This window comes from Dermacentor albipictus, chromosome 5 (assembly GCF_038994185.2).
Source record: "Dermacentor albipictus isolate Rhodes 1998 colony chromosome 5, USDA_Dalb.pri_finalv2, whole genome shotgun sequence".
Taxonomy (NCBI): Eukaryota; Metazoa; Arthropoda; class Arachnida; order Ixodida; family Ixodidae; genus Dermacentor; species Dermacentor albipictus.
Window position 1 is genome coordinate 63772929 of NC_091825.1, and position 13968 is coordinate 63786896.

The following is a 13968-nucleotide window of genomic DNA, read 5'->3' on the forward strand; positions in this document are numbered from 1 at the left end:
AACCAGGGAATGACGGGCTGTACAACGTTATCGCCCAGCCACGTTACGCGAAGCCGCCCACAGCACCGTTATATTCCAAAATGTATGCCGGGTCAACATAAGCGCGAAGCAACGAATGCGATAGGAACATATTACACGAAGCGTTAAGACTCGTAGCTCTATTGGCAGCGTGAAATTAAGTAGGCGTAGACTAAGTAAAAAGGAGCTGTGGAGCGGGATGTCCTCCCTTTGAACTCTGCCAGAGGACAATCTTTAATAAAGCCAGAGTACGTCTTAGCGACTTTACCACTACTCTTTCCTGTTGGGTATACTTCAAAGGTCAGCGTCTTCCTGGTCTGACACCGGAGGCAGTGAAGAGCAGCGGCAAAAGAAATCATTATCATGTTTGAGTTCTGTTATTGTTGCGCAATGACCAAGTCATAGAAAATTTTAGATCAAAGGCATGCGCTGTCGGTGTTTTGTTTTATGACATTTGTTTGTGGGCTGCCATTCTCAATATTCAGGAATAATTTTGCAAAAAATGTAAGACCTGTGGGGCAACTGTGTCATATACCATTGCATGGCATATAGGATATACATACCTAAATATATACCGAAGCTCATTGTGATGCCAACGGCGAAAAGTCGCTTGGAGTGTCCACATAATTGCTATCGCAATAAAACGGGCAAGCTGTTTCTTGAAGGCTGTTCCTGGAAGGATTGCGGCTGTCCGCCTCCATCTTGCCAAGGCCGGGCTGATCCGCGTCGACTGGCTTTCCTGCAAAGCTTGAAAAGCGAAAAAGATTCAGAAACATCATGGCTGATAATGTGCATCTTTTGTAATCAAATATGCAGTAGATAAAGCAGTACATAGTCTTGCCGTTAGATTCATAGCAATCACTGGTCCGCCAGTGCATTGCATACTATACTTAAGCTAAAGTGTTTGCAGAAATAGCTGTCATCAGTTAGTGTTGCCGAAGCATCGAGATAACGCATTTATGGATTCGAACTACATATTAACATGTTCCCTTTTCTGTATGTTTGCCTATTCGCATACAGAAAATTCTCAGCTCGTTTCTGACCCAATTCGGTCAGCAGTAATCTCATAGGTTAGTACTAAATGCTGCCAAGCAGGTAAAACTCGGCACTGTCGTCATTCTGCAGTCATGGCAACTGTTAGCATCGTAAGAAACAAAGCGGTTAGCATTGATCAAACACGAAATGATGCTGGCGCAAACTCTTTGACAAAGAAGTTTGTCTTCATGTGGGCAAGACCGGAGAAATGTCGTCGACCGGAGAAACTCGTCGTTCGAAAACTTATAATTTCTAGCCTCATCTTCCTCCTATATTCTCTATTCAGCGAAACACAAAGTATATCTTTCTAAACCTCAAAATCTGCGTTTCTTGAAATGTGAGCCCCTGCGTCCCTAAATCCGGCGCTACAGCCACCTACGCGTTGAGCCCAAAGAAAAACGACGATGTCCTACAATTCACCTCAGAAGCCACCTAATACAGGCGGGTGCTGAGGTGCATCCGATTTAAAAGAAAAAGATTGGCAGACAATAGGAGGTATTGGTGCTTGGTGCTTGGACTCAAGCTTGTGATGATCAGAAAATGACGACGGAATCTCTGAAGAGCATCGTGTGACCTGTGTATATATAAACACGAACACGATCGGCAAGCCTTTTTCAGTCACGTCTTAGAAGATGAGTCAAAATTCTAGGCGCAGTTATGTAATGTTCGGCTATTTCTTTTTTTACAGGCGCCCAAAGAAGCTCACACATGCTTCGTAGCACACATCAGGTGTTTTCTGTTTGCAAGGGTAGCTTATACAAAAAGCTCGAATCAGCAGGTGAACTGAGGTAGTAGGGTGTAACGCTTGTAAGGCCTAAAGATAGTAAAAACGGTAGTCGGGCAAATCATCTGAATGAATCAACAAAATTGGCAAAGTAGCTCGAACGACATTTAGAAGTAGTTCACAACTTCCAGATGCTCCCTTTAGGAGGGCGGATACAGTCCGGAGTTTCCAGCTTTCCAGGAAGACGAGCGGCAAAGCCAGTGAGCTCAGACGTGAAACTCGGACACGTACAAGCCAGCCTAAAACTCGGACACGTAACGCAGGCCACGCCAAGATCTCCGAAAGTATGCCACCTGTATAATACGCTCCGGAGCGTTAAGCGTTGCCCACAGCAGCGTGGCAATCGGCTGTTGCCACGCACCGCACGCACGACTGTTTCGCGACGAACAATGGCTTTCTCGTTTCGCGAAGACTAAAACTCGAGACGCTCTCTTCAGTGCATACGTACTATAGGCCAGCAAGCTGCCGACTAGCCAAGCTAGCGCGCGATGCGTTCTGCATAGACTTTCATACAATTATACTAGAGCGATCTGTCGCACTAGTTCCTACTTGTAAGTCAACCATTTCTTCAAGGACGCACTGCGTTATAAATAATTAGGCCAACATTCTCAAAGTTGTCCGGCAGCAGGATTCGAAAACAGCAACTCTAGCACAGAAGCCCGATGCCGAAACCATTACGCCACGGACGCATGGACAAACGGAACCACTGCAAGTATCGGGGATTACGCATGCTTGCAGAGCACTAATCCCTCCTGCGTCAAAAAAGTATACATTGCTTTGAAATTTAGGCCACTTTAGGGACCGATAAAGCGTAGTAAGCGAAGCCACCACAACCTCTTAAGCCCCAAGCGCGAAGATCCATATAGTGTGCCGATCATTCCCATGGTGGCTGAACGATCGCCACGCCAGAGTAACCTCCAGTGATTGTATGAAACTCCATGGCACTCCAGTCCAACGGCTACCGCGTGCGATAGGACGGAGTTCAATACTCGCCGAATGCCGCCGGTCACCATACAACGGCACGTGACACCATACTAGAATGCCCAATGCACCCTGTGAGCGCGCAAGTGATTCCGTACGTGCAGTGTTTCCCGTCAGCTCCAGCCTCACACCTCTGGTCTGCGATCGATGAGGCATCGACCTAACGCGGATCACCACTCTAGTCACGCTGTGTGGGTACGACGCACCATGTCCTCCGTTCCGAAAAGTGCGGGAAACTAACCACGATCTATAATTGCGAGGACGTTTATGCGGACACTCCCCGCGCATTTCTGCTGGTACCGTCGGCGTCGCCGTGAGGTTCCATATAAAGTACCAAGGCCATAAAACCGCCCGTGCGCGACGTACGCTGTATGTGCAAGCAAAAGCGTGCGAAGGTGAGTCGGCGATCGCGGCTCAGTCTCGCGAAAGGCGAGAGAGGAAAGAGGGCGGGGAGGAAGCCGCCCATCTTCAGTTAGGCTAATGCCTCCGGGAGGAGAGTAGGGAGCGGGGCGCGTTCTATTCCTATATTGCTATATCCGCACGATTATATTGTTCTCGTGCCTTCAACTAGACATTATAATGCGATCACCATTCTTAGGCTACTTCACGCACTTTTCACGGACCATCCGTCCATGTGTTCCACTTCTCGATGTGAATCTCGGTCATTGCGCACGTGCCACAAGGTATGCGCGACAACATATGTGCTGCTCCTTCAACACACATATTTCACACCAACTTGGTTCATTGGGTATATGTCACTATTTACATGCCGCTCTTCAGTGAACATCTTATTCGCTGACTTCCGACTTGCTATGTGCAGCTGGATATGACTACGGAAGAATTTTAATGCTATTTGTCATCGAATTGCAGGACATAACCAGTGACACATAAACAGTGAATCAAGTGGACGGGAAAGATGTTTATTTTGAAGAGACGCATACGCTGTGGCAAATGCGGAGTGGGCCTTAGGCAACGACCCAGGCTGGTGTTAAAGATGTTAATTAAAGAGAGGAAAATACCCTGTTGCTAATTCCGAGGGACGCAAATTCACGTCAAAAAGGTTCACTGAATTGTAGCACGTACGTACCTACTTTCACATACGCAGTGATCCAAGTTGGGTTGAACGGCGTTTCCTCACGAGCAGCACATGAGCGCAGATACATACCCAAAACACAAGTTGGCGTGAAACGAGCTTAACTGATCAGCCGTGCACACGTATCGTCAAACACCCGCGACCCAACCAGGCCTGAGGATACAATTTCGAACAAAGTTGCGTCATCAAAGCACCACGATTTTGTAACCATTAGACAATGATCCAGTGACCCAAGTTGCTGGGAAAAGGGTTAGCTCACATTGAGGCTGCCCCCGAAGAGTACGTAAGTACCATAAAAATGCTAATTGGATTCAAGATATCGGAAGTTCTCGATGTGTCGCACCCTTGTGTCGCGCTCTGCAATGAAAGCACTGTGGCGGCCATTACCAACAACGACACCGCCCACCTTACTGACACCTACCTGACAGCTGGTTACCTTCCTTGACAAGGGCACTTGTATGGCGCTTCCAGGGCCACCGCTGCTCGCTCACGTTTTGCCCGACCTCACCGACGACTTGGTGCACGAACTCGGAGAGCTAAGGTGGGAAAAACAGGGAAGCGTATTAGACGCTGCTCGATTTTTTGTACCAACGTGATAGCTGTTTACGGAATAAACAAAATATCAGCGCCATAATATTGATAAAACTGCGTGTTCACATCACATTACTTTGTCTTGACACACTCAACACTTCATGCAGAGACCCACCTCCACTTTTCTTTCTGCCGTCTATACAGATTACAGAGGAATCACGCTTACACATCGGAATGCAGCCTACGTGGTCATGTGACGTCGGACACAGTAATTATTACATCTCTGCGTACTTTACACGGGACAAAAAAAATCTACAATGTGGCGTCGTTCTTAACGTTTGTGAACTAAGCTCAACCCCTTCTTGATGTTGTTTTGCTTTGGGAGCTAGCATTCGGCACATAATCAGTCGAAGCGATGTCGGCACATTTCAAATGTCAAAGGAACCTTTCTCACGCCTGCCATGTCCAGAATTTAGCTTAAGGTTAACTAAGTTGAGCCACTTATGCGGTTTTACGAATGTTTCGGCACATATTACAAAATATAAATTCCGTTCCCAAAGACAGTTTCTCGCGTCACCTCCAAACCTTTATTCTGGAATAAGGGATCCTCCCACCTCGACTGACAAGTCACTGATTCAAATAAAAGTCTATTGATGGCGAACGGACGCAAGAGGGTTACTATCTTCGAACAAGTTTACAGAACAAGTTCCTGAGCAGGCCCAATCGTCAACTGCAAAAGTCACCTAAAAAATCGGGTAGCCCATATAAGGGTTAAGACAGTCGACCTGGTCTTCTTAACTATTTTGTTGGTTATTCACCACGAGCCACGGATATAGTTGCTGTCCCTTTGGCTTTACTTTACCCTTCCATATACTTTTCATCTGTATCACTGACATATCTTCATTTGTATCAATCATGCCTTGTATGTACGTGAAATTATGGCCGAGAAAGACCTCACCGAACTTGCCCTTCTTTTCATTTATCGCATCTTCCTGCCATGCGATTTGACATGTTGAAATTAGACGAGATTTTTCACAGTGGGCGATCCAGGCAGTGTGCCTCGTGCTTTGCTTTGTTTCCTTCGGGCATCTCTGCAATGATCACTCAATCAGGGAACTCGTCTTCTACATCAGCTACAGCTTGTCTGTAGAAAGAATTTCTCTGCAGTGTCAATGATAAAAGCGGTAAAATATACTAGTGTGCTTCTCGTCTATACTAAATTGGTTATCTCGTGATCAGCTATTTAACTCTTTCTAAAATTCCAATTAACCGATGCTGGAGCCCATCGTGCGGCATGCGGAAAGCATTCGCTTTGCTTTATTCAGTTTTAGTCCATAATACTTTACAACCTTACTAACTCCCATATCCAATACGTTCACGTGATTTACGGGAAAAAGTTATTTTCTATGGGATCCAATATGTTAAATATCGGATCCTCCCATATAAAAGCTATGGTGCATATGGGGTCTTTTTGTTTCACAGTCTATGTCGTTTCAGGAGACTTTACGGGTCGAACGGAGGTGTGCCTCAGCCGATAAAGCGTGAAATGTCTGCAACAAGTTGCGCACTTGTTGGCCGCCTGATGAGCCCTAGTTTGATTAATTACAGACTGTATGACATAGTTCGGTCTGTTAATCGCGTCCACTCTTCCTTGCATGGACAAACATACTGCCAAGCTACGCCTATCTGTACGCCGTGCACTAGGCTCAATTTATTTTTGATTGCGTCATACGCGGCGCAACTGTGGCGCCATCTCCTCACGCAAATATTCACGATCGAGTATGCTTTAACGGGACAGCGTTAACGATCGAGCCCATGTCGCAGAAAATCCTGCGTCGGCGTCCAGCGATCCACGTTGATGTCCGGCATCGGACGTAGTCTCCGCAAAACGATTTTCGACGTGACGCAAGGAACGCCGCGGCGTCGGCCATTTGCGCGCGCAGGCGCGATAGGCGTCTTGGAGGCCACGCAGCGGCGCACCCGCTTCCTTGCATTACCTCCAGCTGGCGCTCGCCACCGTCGCATCATAAAGCCCCTTAACGCATCACGGCCAACACAAGAAGCAGCGTTTCTACCACAAAGCCCGCCTTCGTGCACAGCGTTGGCGGCCAGCGTCTCCCGGTAAACATTACAGTTACATACGCTCCAGTTGCCGGGAAGCGTGAGAAGCAGCCAGGGATACTTGAATGCGGTCGCGTTCCACTCTTAAAGGCGAAGCTTAAGCGCCTTCCAAATATTTTTCATTTAAACAGCCATATCAAACTAAATCACGTGGCATTTATTCAAGCATTATAAAGCTTACGCTTTTGTGGGGGGCTGGGGCTACCGTCTGATGTTGCTATCGTCACTATTCGTAGTTCATGGGCCCGCCGTGTTCAAAGATGGTGGGCGCGAACCTTGTGTCTTGATGCCCGATTCTGTTCACGTCATTTCTGGATACTACGTGTAGAACGCGGGGACGCCATGCCAAGGAAGCGTGAAGAAATTTATTACTCCTAATGAGCGCAGGTTTCCCATTGTTTCAATGTACCTGCTATGGCCGAGTAGGCTCTCTCAAGTTTAACCACCCCCACTCGCATTGAAAAACGTTCTGTCGAGCTATACTCCTAAAGCTATTTAGCGCCGGTTTATGCAAGGCCGGCGTGTCAAGCGCGTCAACCGTGCGGACGATCCATGCATGATCGTCTAATAGCTTGTTCCCCCTACACAACGATAGCAAAGCTAGGCGCGTAAGTTGTACGGCTACAAGAATAGAAACGATAACGCAATAACAGGTTTTCGTTACATGCAGTTTTAGCAAGCGACCGTTTGTGGCCGATTCACGACGCAAGTTTACAATACCCATTTTAAAAGACGAACCGACATCATCCTTCCTCAACTAGAACACTGCAGAAATTTAAGAGGGAGTAAGTTGAACGGTGCCCAAGATAAACTTACGGCTATCGGCAGGCTTGGCCTTCCCCTCACCCGTGCACAGTCATTCTTCGGTATCTTCGCAGTGCCTTCAGACACAACCGCTGTTCGCTTCGGTTTTGCCCGCACCGCGTCTACCACCCGCAACGGTATTCACCCTCGCGGAAGGGAGACGGAAGGCGGTACTCTCCACGAGCACGCGTGTATGGGTGACGCCGCTGTTCGCTACCTTCCTGCCAGGTCTCGCCGATCCACTGCAACTGGCTTTTCTGCAAAGCGCGAAAAGCGGTTGACTCTTTCAAGCGCTGTGTACACAATTGTGCGCACCAAAATAGCGATAGGATGGCTCGTAGAGCAGTCGTGCGACGTTGAATAAGATAGAAGAACTTGAGCGAAGAAAGGTGGCGTTACTGAATGAAGGTGCGGGTGAGAGTGTGAAACAAAGATTATCACATGCCATCGATAGAGTCGATCTTAATGGTATAGTGCTTCAGGAAAACTGCTGCTTGGCTTATTAGGTATTTGCCAAAAGCCATGTTTGCCGCAAAAAGCACCCGTGTAATCAGGAAGACACATCGACGACTGTAAGCCGTGTTGTCGTCAGTCTTCCGCTTTGTAACAGTCCTTTTTGCGGCAAATACATTTTTCAAGCAGTACAGTGGCATCGCCTGTGCCTGCCTCTAGCGTTAAACCAAAATATGTAATATTTCCATAATTATTTTTACAACGCCGGCTGCTCAAATGTTCATCCCTGTTACGCGGCGTTCGTAGGGTGCGTTCAGGGTTGACTAGCAAAAAAAAAATCAAGCTTGGAAGATGAAGCACCGTTGAAATCTTGCTAATGGTGAGGAAAACTAGCATGTGAGTGAATGTGTTTCAAAGCACCTTCACTGGCATTTCAATATCCTCGTGGGTCTATAGCCATTCGCTCTAGGGCGACATTCTTTTACTTACGCCGTTGAACTAATGGCTTTGGGTCTTTAAGGTGAAATAAATGAAATTAAACTGCTGAAATCTTATGCGGCGCCTTAATTTAAGAAAGGTTCACGGTATCTGTGGTATAGGTAGGTATGCAAAGGTACTTGGGAATGGTGTGTTGCAGAACACGTGAACAACATTTCTCCTGCATTGATCCAGCTGTCGGCCTCCCACTTCTCTTCAAAAAGATATGCGAGCAGGACGATCGGAGAGCACTGTTGTCCACAGACACGTATGAAGCGGTTTGAGGCTTTGGCCGACAGCTCCACCGTAATGAAGGGTCCAAATGTCAATAAATGTTAAATGCGCGCGCCTATTTCACAGTATTTCGCAGCATATACATTCATTTATGTTAGACATGTACTCACAGTGATAATTTTTAAATTTTACGCAATTTTTAAAGACAGCTGGTTCAAATAACTATTCTAGTCTTTCAGCTAGATTATTCAGAGAGGCGGACATTACCTGAACGAGAAATGAAAACATCGTTTCAAGTAATTATCAAAACTCATCAATTCATCTTCTAGATTAATTACTTTACGGCACGTATAGCGACTTACGAAATGAAGCCGGTTAGTTGGCAAGGCGAACCTAATTAAAATTCATTTCCAGAACGACGCCAGTTTCGAAGTAGCAGCCATCACAGCAGCCGTAAAAATGCACTGTTATTCGACTTACTCTTAACAAAATACTCCATTTTTTGCACTGAAGCACAAAAGTAACTCGGACGCCCATGTACTTCGTCCCACACTTTGGAAACAGCATCTCGAAACTGATGTCATCCTGGAAATCCAATACAAGTGGACATGTCCTGCAAGCGCAACGGCTACAATTAGTGAAATAAGATATGTGGCGTAAAGTGAATAAATCAAAATAAGATTACTGAATGTTTGTTAATTAGTTGGACACTTGTTTCCAGTTCTCGTGCAAGTAATGTCCGCTCATGCCATCTTTCATAGACGATTTTTAAAAATTCCATGAAACATAAAAATTATCAGCCTGTATATAAATGTATTCAGTTGCTGCTAGACTGCATGTTAAATGTTCATGCGCTTGAAGCAACAAATTTAAATAAACTGCTTCAAAATATCGAACGGGTCGTCGAATTTCTACTACGAGCACATGCCTTGAGCTATGGCCGGCTTACGCTTTCAACTCGCAAAGCACTGCCTAAAATTATGAGGGAAATGGTCGCTGAATCTCCTTTAATAAAACAGGCAATTCCTACAATTTACATGTCCCTCGGAGAAATAGGGTTTCACCAAAAGAAAACACCAAAGGCAACAGCACACAGACTTAAAAATTTTAACTCGTCGTTGAAAGGGAGAGAAAGAAGAACAGACTATTCGCTACTTTTATTTGCGCCTTCAAAGTGGAGGTTCTGAAATTCTGGTCCCCAAATGATGAGATCCCCAAATGAGATCTTTCTGGCTGGGAGAGCCCTATGCAAATCTACTTGACACAAAAATTGAAGCTGCCTGTGTGAGAGGAATACGCTATAATCTGTTTGTTTTTTTTTTGGGGGGGGGGACATTTTGGCAGACCTTACTCTTACGCTCCAACCATAATCAACGCCTATATTGCGAAAAAAAAAATTTTCGAATGTCGAGACAGCCAGGCTCCAACAGGGAATGTACGTACGTGCGTCAGGTGAAGCCAATCACTGGTAGCATATGGTGCCGCTATTTTCCAAAACGGCCGCGTCACCCTCACCCCCGGTCCTTCGCCATGAGCCGTCGTCGGCGCCATTCCACTGCCCCTAGCACTGTCGCTGTTCGTTCCCGTCCTGTGGTCCTGTCTCCCCGATCCTCCTGGAAGGGTTTCTGCTCGAAACGTGCAAAGAAAGTAACCTATAATTAGTTTTACGTAAGCAAAAACTAACGAATTGTGATCTGCTATTGATGACAAAGACGTTCATGAAATGTAGCGACAGGAAAGACGAAAGAAGCGAGCGGTTAATTTTCCTGAAATTGCAAGTCCCCCGATTCACTGCATAGTCCATTCACAACATTTGTGAGAGTCATTCTAAAGTTACTACGCTATGAACACCGGGTTGTAAATGGCTTTCATGGTTTAGGCCTATCAACCGTACCGTGTCCTTGAAGCGGTTCAATAAGACCAGTATTCTAAACAAACGCGTAGCGTACGTTCTCTGTCACACACAAACACGCATACGCATATTCGATAAGTATTCAAAAGCATGTACCCATCAACATCAACTGCAAACACATTTGGATGTTAGTCAAAAGTCAATTCGCAATTTTTTTCCTACGGATAATTAAGTGGCTCCACGACCAATGCAATGCAGGCTTCCGTTGTCTGCTGTGGTTGCAGCCACTGGAGATGAGCGGCCAGACAACGTAGCAGGACGCGGTACTCACGAAGGAACTGCAGGACCGTGGGACAAGACCAGAACGGCTGCTGTGAGGTCAGCTTTCAGCAGGCAAAAGCTACGACCTACCGTCCGACAAACTGCTGCTTCCGCCTCTGCTGCCTTGCTCGAGCTGCCGTCTCGTCCCAATGGCGCCGCCTCAGCGTTCGACGCTCGAGCCACGAGACTCTCGTGCGCCTCTTCTTCCACGTCTTTTCCCTCTCCCGTTGCAATGTCAGGCACGTGCCTTCATCGCGTTCGTCGTCGTCTTCGTGTCTTCGTTGCAGTGGTGGTGGTGGTGAAAAACTTTTATTGCTCTCAGACGAGAAGCACACGGAGGCACGCACATGGGCCGGTCCTTAAGGGCCCGGCCCTTAAAGTACTCGGTGGAATCCCTAGTACGGGACCCCAGTGGCGTCGGCCGCTGCTCGGGCGCGCTCGACCAAGGCCCTTTGGGCCTGCAGGTCATAGCAGCCGAGCAGGGTCGCCTCCCAGTCCTCCCGAGTGGGGTTGGGGTAAGGGGCAATAGCTGGGTTAGATGGGCAGGCCTACACCATATGGTAGATGTCCGAAGACTTCTCCGCACAGTGCGGACAACTGCCCGTGAAAATACGATCAAAATGTTTGAGTGCTGCCGGGCACAGCAGAGTGTTCGTATAGAGATGGAGTAGAAGCCGCTCCTCCGTCTTAGATAGACCTTTACTCGGGCGAGGGTAAAGGCTATGGCCAGATTGATAATGCAGGACAATGTCTTTAAAAGAATACGGTGGCACGCGCACGGTAGCATGCTCACGTCGCGACAGTCACACACATGGGAATTTGTACTATGCGATTTCGACGCTTTCTCCTCCGCGGCGATAGTAGTAGTAAATTCAAGGGTTACTCGGCAAATTATGAACACTCGAGGTGCAATTGCGCCGTACCGGTTGGCGCTGTCTCGCCGTTCTGCCATCCACGACGCATGCACGGCTTTCGCGTGGAGGATTAGAAGGACTACAGAAAAGGGCGTTTGGCTCGAAGAGTGAGAGCGCCATGCTCAAGTTAGCTTTGTAAAATTCTGCTAGTCGCGTTTTCTTGCCAACCTGTGCCTCATTATACCGCATCAACTTCCCGGAAACTGAAAGGCATTTGGCCTTGTAGGAGTCGTCACTCATTGCATTTGCTGTCAAGCAACAAGATGACGACTGGGATTGGAAACTGCAAAACTCCAAACTCCAAACATAACGCCAGGCGTCATGTAGCTGAAGTAAAGCGTGGACTTCAAGTTAAGGCAGATTTCTAAATATTGGGATTAACGCCGCCGTCATCCAATTTTTATTGCAGAATCAATTATACGAACGCTCGAAACCAAAGAACAATGCCAACGCGCAGCCATCGTTGTCATGCATTCCCGTTCGAAAGCGCATGCGCGGCCTCCAGTGTAGCGGCACAGCGTGTTGCCCGCTGAAACAGGTCATGCCCAATGTGTGTACTGCAGCGCTTCCCTCTGGACACGATACGCCATCTAGCGACGCCACTGCAAAGTTCGCTTGTGGTGCGTGTTCCAAGCTTACGTCAAAGAGTTACTCTTAGAGCGACAAATGACCAGTGGTGCGTGTCCAGTGAACCAAGTTAGCGACAAAGAGGTTCATTGAAGAGCATCACATACCAAGTGTCGCATACCTAAAGATCCAAGTTGGTCCAACGGTTGGTTTCGAAACCGTGGCCCCCCATCACAGCAGTCTCATGCTCCACCCATTAGAGCATGAACTTCTGACTACCTCTCGAACCGAGTTGACGTGTAAGAGATTAGATATGCACAAACAAACATACAGACCGGCAAACATACCGCAAGTAGTGTGAAGTTCCCAAAGAATGCTAATCTCATTGAACATAGAGGAACATGAGTGGAAAACGGTAGGCGCATCGAATGTACTGGGTGTGGGCGAGCGTTTGGAACAAGGGCAATCTCTATGGAACATCATGTGACATCAGTTTCGTCGATGTAGTGGTACAATGGAATGAGGAAGGCTCTCGCCTGTCACGTCTTCGTAGTTAAGGCTGAGCTATATATTCATTTTCTTATGTACTTTTACAGCGTCAGCTGTTCAAGAGGTTCATGTACGCTTCGCGACGTGCGCAGGCTTTTGAATGTGTGCAAGGGTGACTTGCAAAGAATCAATGCATCTGGGCTGGTTAATTCTGCTAGCGTTAAAATATTGACAGGTAAACGTGCATTTAGGTTAATACTTTGCAAAGCACCTTGATTCGTATGTTGAAGTTATTGTGGGTCGTAAGTATTCGCTCTAGAGTGACGAAACATTATTTGTTTTTTAATTGGTGACCTTTGGTGTGTGGTGACAAGCGACCACGTAGACCGGTAGAGTCTCGGCCCTCCGCGAGAGAGAACAAACCGACACGACGATCCTTTACAGACCGACGTTATCGGCGTGCGGGCGACCGGCGTTCGACGCTGGGCGCGTCAGAGCGCGTTGGCCGCGTCCGGTTACGTTGGCTGCGCCAGTGCGTCGAGCCATCGCTCGAACTATAGACGCTGTTTGTTGTTCTCGCTAACGTGACGTAACGTGTGCGTGCACTCACGCTAGGTCGGGCTATATTTAGCTCTTTAGTGGATCATATTTTTTTCATCTTCGAATGCTAGCCCGTGTCGGCGCGTGCCAGCGGCACCTGCTTCATGTAGATGCCGCGTCTACGTATTTCTGATGCGCCACCGACGCTCCTGCTGCTACAGAGGGCTCTCCCCCTACAGAGGAGCAAAGTTCGACGAGCGATGGAACATCCACGTGATGCCACGTCTCTTGGAGGTCACGTACGGACGTGGCGCCAAGAGATGCAGCAGGGTTGCGTCGCGCACTGGTGGTTTCGACGGCGAGGGTGCCTCAATGTAGGCGGGCGTGAGAGGTTCCAGGGCCATTGTGTTTAGTCGGCCGTTGACGTTCACGACCAAAGCAGTCGGATGGCGCTCGAGAACAGAATATGGTCCGGAGTAGTGTGGCTGCAAAGGTTTCCGTACTGCACAGTTACATACGAAAGCGTGGGTAGCAGATATGAGTGCGGGGAGACCTTGCTTCTTGCGAACGTGTAAGCACGTGGCGTACCTGGCTAAAGAAAGCTTGCAGTTCGGCAGCGTAGTCGGCAGCTGATGGCATATGTGTTTTGGTGGTGGTGGCAAAGAAAACTCATGGAAGGCGTACTTGAATGCAGTAGACTAGCTCAGCACAGGATCAATATAGGTCGCTCTTGAGCCCGGCTCTGATGTCACGA

At 47.7% G+C, this 13968-nt stretch overlaps 1 protein-coding gene across 2 annotated transcripts in view; it reads right to left on the reverse strand.

The window, feature by feature from the left end:
* LOC135912364 (uncharacterized) overlaps positions 1-10842 on the reverse strand; it is a 337983-nt gene extending 327141 nt beyond the window's left edge. For both annotated transcript variants that reach the window (XM_070538422.1, XM_070538423.1), the window contains exons 1-5: positions 10715-10842; positions 9975-10156; positions 7380-7624; positions 4333-4447; positions 582-765 (exon numbers count right to left, since the gene is read on the reverse strand). The gene's annotated coding sequence lies outside the window, so the exon portion shown is untranslated. The remainder of the gene's footprint in view (positions 1-581; positions 766-4332; positions 4448-7379; positions 7625-9974; positions 10157-10714) is intronic.
* Positions 10843-13968: the final 3126 nt, after the last annotated feature.